Source organism: Cynara cardunculus (assembly GCF_001531365.2).
Source record: "Cynara cardunculus var. scolymus isolate 2C chromosome LG 9, CcrdV1, whole genome shotgun sequence".
Classification (NCBI taxonomy): domain Eukaryota; kingdom Viridiplantae; phylum Streptophyta; class Magnoliopsida; order Asterales; family Asteraceae; genus Cynara; species Cynara cardunculus.
In genome coordinates this window covers 8,934,399-8,941,592 of record NC_037536.1, presented here as the reverse complement: position 1 = coordinate 8,941,592, position 7,194 = coordinate 8,934,399, and positions in this window count along the sequence as shown.

The following is a 7,194-nucleotide window of genomic DNA, read 5'->3' as shown; positions in this document are numbered from 1 at the left end:
ATATATATATATATATATATATATATATATATATATATATATATATATAAAGAAGAGTCCAAGCAAGATTCCTTTAGATCCGAAAAAAAAGTCTTGAGGGGCTGTTTACTCAAATGTTTATTCGGTAAATGCTTATCAATAGGAGTCGACACTATAATTTGTTTAGATGCGTAAGATTTTAGTACATCAAACCATATAGAATGCAACAATTTACTAGGTAAACGCTTACCTGGGTAATAGTCGTCATCATCACTTACCGGGTAAGACTCTTTATCATTCTCATCGCTCTTATCCGGTAAGATTCATGGCTCTTTTCATGTTCATCCGAAGAGGAAATTTATGCGTTAAACAAGTGTTTAGTAAATGGCCCCTTAAAAATGTTGATTCCAATCCATCAAGGAATATAAAAATGTGATATAAGCACAAATTAGCAACTTTATCTTATATCTTCTTCATACGACTACTGTCTTTAACTTGTTACTAAAAGACCAGTTGTAGAATGGAATATGGATCGCTTGGGCACTTCTATGGTTTGTGAAAAAATAATTCGGCTACAACTGAAGTTAAGCTCAATACAATAAAATGGGTCTTTTAAGGCGCATAACCATCATTGGGATAGAGTATAACGAGAATTTAAGCATGGACGGACCTAGAGTAGGGCATATGGTGGCACGTGCCACTGTATTATTCCTCCATCGAAGGGTAAAAAAATTTAGGTTCGTGAAAGGTGCAACCGTATTAATTTGTTTGTGTCATCGTATGTATTTTGAAACTACAATGAGAACAAGTTTTATTTTGTAAAGTTGGTTTGCAAGATTTTTATTCCACCCCAAACTCAAATTGAATCCTATTATTGTCATTTTCTTAGTCAAATGGTGTCACTATTTGGAAAAAAAAACTCTGTACATTTGTTTCTTATAGTCAAATGGTGCCATCGTTTGAAAAAATTTCTGGGTCCGTCCATGAATTTAAGTTTATAGAAACATATATAATTGTGTGCCATATACAATGACATTACAATGTGTTGAAAAGAATGATACAAAACAATCAAGAAAAACATGAACTGATAAGCGATGAGCAACTAATGTGTCAATGGATGTCCATCATGCACACAAAAGTTAGCTTCAGACTTGTAAAGGATGGCTTCAAGGCCATGAAAGATGGTCACTAACAAAGAAAAACCTTCGGTGTGTCTTTCACGGCCTTGAGTGATTTCCTTTACGTTCGTGAGCAAGAATAATGGAAAAAATCCAAGTTTTTAACTCTTGATTTGCAATGAGTTTTTTCTTACCGCCTAACGGATAATTTAAATTCAAGCTACGAAACAAGAGAAATTTCTTTTTCACATACTGAGCTTGAATCATTGTATCATACTGAATCATTTCAAACTAAACCTTCATCTGTTTTTGAATTACAATCCGAAAAGTCTGATAAACTTTCTGAGTTTATTGAAAACATGACTTCTGAAGTATTTGAAAATCTTATAAATGAGTTAGACTCGGATTTTGAAACTGAAGTGATTTATGCTTTTGTTAAGAATGAAGAAGTCATTGAACAAGATTGGATTGTGCATTCGAATCCTGAATTTGATTATACTTTTCAATAAGATATTTCACATAAGTCCAAAGCTGTTAATAATCCTCAAGTTTACAAAAGGAAGAGTGCTTCAAAGAAAAACTTTTCAAATTCTAAATTTCAAAAAGAGGAACCATAATTTGTGAAGTTAAATTTGTTTGGAAGTAGGTTCCAAAACAATAATATGAATGGCGCGTAAAGTCTATATCTTCTAATGTGATTCCTAACCCACCAGGACCCATTTGAAAACGGGTACCTAAATCTCTGTGATTGATTTTACAGGACTATCATGTGTGGTACATAGACTCTGGATGCTCAAGACACATGACAGGACACATGCACTTTTTGAGTGATTTTAAAGTGAAGCCTGAAGGAACGGTCACGTTTGGTAACAAAGAGAAATGATTTATTAGAGGTTATGACACTTTGTCAAATGACACCGCTACAATCAAGAAAGTCTTCTACGTTGAAGGATTGGAGCATAACTTGTTTAGTATAAGTCATTTATGTGACAATGGATTTAATGTCAAATTCTTCACTAATGGATGTGCCATAGTTGATTCCGAAGGAATTGAAGTTATTCCAGCTGAAAGATATGGTAATCTGTATATGGTAAATTTCACAACTCTGATTGCTTCTCGGCCTATATGTTTAATCTCAAAGGCAACAAAGGAAGCCAGTTAGATATGGCATCGCATATTATCTTATCAAAACTTCAAGTATATCAACAAGCTCGTAAGCAAGTCATTGGTATACCAGAACTAAGATTTGACAAGAATTATTTGTGTTCCACATACAAAATGAGTAAGATGACTATAAGTTCTCATAAAGCCAAAACTGAATCGTCTTGAAAATCTCCTCTCGAGATGATTCACATGGATCTGTGTGGACCAATGTGGACTCAACTGTTAGGTGGTAAAAAGTACATTTTGGTGATGGTTGATGAATATTCCAAATATATGTGGCTAGAGTTTCTAAGAGCCAAGTTTGATGCACCGAAGATAATTATTGCATTTATCAAGCACATTCAAGTTCTTCTACAACTTCCTGTGCAAAAGATTTGACGTGACAACGACACAAAATTTACAAATGAAACCCTTCAAAGTTATATTCACTCTGTTGGGATTTCTCATAATTTTTCTGCTGTTCAAACCCCACAACAAAAATGGAGTTGTTGAAAGAAGAAAACCGGACATTGGTTGAAGCTGCTCGCACAATGCTTGCATACTCTGGCTTACCTCTGTATATGTGGGCTAAAGTTGTTTCTACTGCATGCTTCACATAAAATTGCACGATCATTGTCAAAAGATTAAATAAAATTGCTTATGAGATAATCAATAATCTCAAGCCTAATGTCAAATTTGTTCATATTTTTGGCTACAAATGTTTCGTGCTGAATGATCGAGACAATCTAGGGAAGTTTGATAAAAAGGCAAATGAAGGTTACTTTATTGGATATTCTCTCAAGTCAAAAGCCTTCAGAGTCTACATCTTACGAACAAAGATTGTCATTGAAAGCATCAATGTTAGATTTGATGAAACATCGACTTCTGAACAACACGGTTCATGACTCAATCTACAACCGTTAGCTTCTACACAAAGAAGTGTAGAACCTGTACCGAATAACAGGACAACGAATTCTAACTCTATTGTTAAATCAAATTTAAATTATTGTTTAATGATGCATTTGAATTAACTTGGGATATTCTTGTAGAATATGAAGTATCCGACTTACCCAAATATAATGAACCAGTGGTCCCAATTTCGCAAGTTACACAACTTTCTGGACTATCTAAAGCTTGTTATTCAACATCAATTTGTGTTCATCCAGAAACTATTGAAGTTACTGAATCTGAGCCTGTTCAAGCTGAGGCACATACTCAATTTGAAATTGTTTAACCCAATGTTGATCAATCTAAGTCTACTTTACCTACTGATGAAGCTAAACACTCAAAAATTGAAGCTGAATACAAGTTGTAACGATATTATCATGTTTGAGGGGAGCTTATCAATATTTGAAATGATTGATATTTAGGAGAGATTGTTCGAGATTGTTTAAAAGTTAAAGAAGTTTGTTCCTTGAAGGAGATTGTTAAAGATTGAGGGAGATTGTAAAAATTATGAAGAATTAGAGAATGTCTAAAAGTCAAGTATAGAAAGAGTTTTCAAATGGGAGATTGCAAAAGCTATGAAAGATAATATCTGTCAAAGTTTGTTGAAGATTTTTGAAGATCATTGTTGTTAAAGCTGAAGTTTTAAAAATCTAAAGAATTTGCTATTTTTGGACTTGAATCCAAAATAGGAGATTGTTGAGTTTAAAAATGTTATATTCAAGTCCTTGTGCTTAAAGTGTTTTATTATGCTTTATAATATAGTCTTAATGCTTTGTAGTTAGTTTGTTCTTTGTAATCTGTTGGTATAAATAGGTTGGTAGTTTTACTAGTTGGTTAGAAGCGATTAACAAATTTCTTAGCATCGAGAGATTTACGTGAAATCATTGAGAGAGAGAGAGAGCTCAAGAACACTCTGTACTTTGAACATCATCAATATACGTGCCGACATAAAAACTTCTGCAAATTTGTGTTCTTGATCTTTATTGTTATAGACTTGAAACTAGGATCTATAGAGGTTCAGAGAGATAGCAAGTTTTTCTGATGGTACTTTGAAATTGATCAAGATGCAATTGAAGAACAAGCTTGATGTTGACAAAAACGAGAGGATAAAGATGGATGAGAGGGACAAAGAATTGATTGTCAAAGCTTTAGATTATATTGAAGATCGACTGCAATTTAGGAACATTATCAGGAGGTTTGAAACCTATTTTGGTCTTAGAAAGAAAAGAAGAAGGTTTGTATAAAGATTGTAACCTGATTACAAAGGGGGAGAATGCTGAGGTTTAAATTGTAATTGTAATCAAGGTATAGGGGCTTATCTTGTAAATACCCTTGGGATACAAATACATTTATGTTAGTTTGTTTAGCTAACCAAGCTTTCTCATATTGTAACCATATTTTGTAAAACTCTCTCAATATCAATACAAAGAAGATTTTTCTATTGATGATTTCTTGAAGCTTTTATTAATACAACTTGATTTTGGGTTTAACACTATGATAGGTAAGTGATACTTGGAGAGATCATTGAAGTTGAACACAACAAGTATAGCGTAGGACCAAAGGATTTGCATGCCTAGGCTAGAGTCTCTGCTTAGCTGGGCCAGAGGCTCTGTTTCTTCATGACTTAACTTCTGGTCGAGTAACTCTGCAACTTCAGCTCAGGTTCTGGTCCAACTTCCTTTTAGAGCATACGTCTTCTAGTTGAGGACTTGGCTTATTTTTACAATAAAAAATGATGTAAATACACAACATCCCTATAGCATCATGAGGCAGGGACATCCAGGGATGAGTTCATCACTAGTCCCCAACATCATAATGATGGCTTCAGTTCTTCAATTGCAAATAAGATTTTCTCAAAGTTTCAATCAAAAGTTGCCTTTCTTGACAAGAGATTTGATAACCGAAGCATAGCAGAATTTAGCTTCATCAAAAAAGTGGTGGACAAACAAGGTTGGTCAACACTATGTGAGGTACAACATTCATATAACTTAACTTTTGTCAGGGAATTCTATGTTGTGACCTTTGTTTGTAGTACTACCTCGATCAAAATAGGAGAAGTCAAAGTGTCCAATTTTGAGGTTTGAAAAAATCTGTGATAAACATGTGAGAAACAACCTGTTTGATATAATATGTGTGATACAATCTGTTTGATACAATCTATATGATACAAGTTATGATAATCATGTAATACAACCTGTCTAATACAAATTATGTGATATAATATCTGATAATAGTGTGATACAACTTGTGTGATACAATATGTGATAATTGTGTGATTCAACATGTACTCAATCGTGATATGAGCTCAATCGGCTAATATGTGATACAAACTGTGATAATCGCGTGATAGTCAGACGTGATCATACAAGGAACTCGAGCATAACCTTATCGTGTGATAATCATGTGATATTGAAGGGAAGACCGAACAACCTGTATTAATCGTATGATATAGAAGGCTGACCAATTTGCTCTAATTTTTTTGATAATCGATTATCACAGATGTGATAATTGTGTGATAGTTGAAAGTATCATGCGCTAATCGTCCATAGTTGTTTCATACTCTCAATTTTACCTCTACAATGTCTTTAATATCTTTAAAAACGTTTTAATATTCATTTAAATTTTAAAAATCCCTCAAATCTTCTTAAAAAATGATTTAAAATGCAATACTTGACTTACAAGTGTTCTCGCGTTTTCATAAATCATAGGGGTTCTTATTTGAACCCTTCTCTATATAAACACACACACACACATATGTATGTATAATGTAAACGTATATACACATGGTATTGATAAGAGTCAGAGACAAGACTCCATCTTTTTGCATCACCTTCTCCAATGATACACACCGAGATAATAAGCCAACTTCGATGACTCAGATTCGTCTCCAGTGGAACAGACCCCAACTACTCCTTCTCTAGTAATACACACACCTCTATCCTTTCTCCTCTAACCAAATAAAGAAGGTAAGACCAGGTGCCATCATGACCCCCCTCTCTTCTAGATTCTTCATCTTCAAGAAAGAACAGATGCCCGCAATTTTTTAATTTGATCAGTAATAACATAATTTTCTATCGGTGAGTTTTTGTCCAGAGGGCTTCAATATTTTCTTCCTCTTTTTCACTTTCATAAATTATTGGCAACAAAAATAAGGTTATGATTTTAGTTAATCTACAAAAGATATCTATTTTATCATGGTGTTACCAAGAGGTTTTGTTATGGTGGTTTTTATTCCGAGAGGTTTCGAAGAGCTCATAAGGACATTGATGGAAAAACTCGGCTGAATGTAGACAACACCCATTAGTTGGCTAATCAAATAAGGCATTAATAAAGTCACTGGTCATATCATTAAGCCGCAACCAAACAACCACATATATCTAATCGAATAAGCTACATAGTTTATTCCTTTCCTTGCTAACAACTTAAAGGCTGATTACCCAAATACTTACCCGGTAAATGCTTACCAGTAGAAATCAACACTATAATCTATTTTACCAGATAAGATTATAGTATATTAAACGGTATCGTATACAACAATTTACCCGGTAAATGCTTACCCGAATAAGAAAGGTGCTTGGGATTGCTTATAAAAACTACTTTTTAACTTATTTCAGTCTGACACCAGTGATAAGCTGTTTTCTGGTGTTTGGATAAGAAAAAAAAAACTGCTTATACCGGTGCCAAATCGGTAATAAGCTGTTTTTGATAAGTTAATCATTCCTGACTTATGAAAAACTGCTTATTACCAATTTATAATTTTAACCCTATTTTGTTTAACTCTAATTTAATACCACATAAGTTAATAAACACTTTTACAAAAAAACATAAAGTTGTTTTAAATAAACAATCTCAAACACCCTTAAGAGTTCTCACCATCACCATCACCATCACCATCACCATCACCATCACTTACGAGGTAAGACTCTTTTTACTGGGTAAGACACTAAAGACTGCCCCTTGCTTTCAAATGCTCTTTTAACGTTCCATTCCTTCCTGCGAACATTTT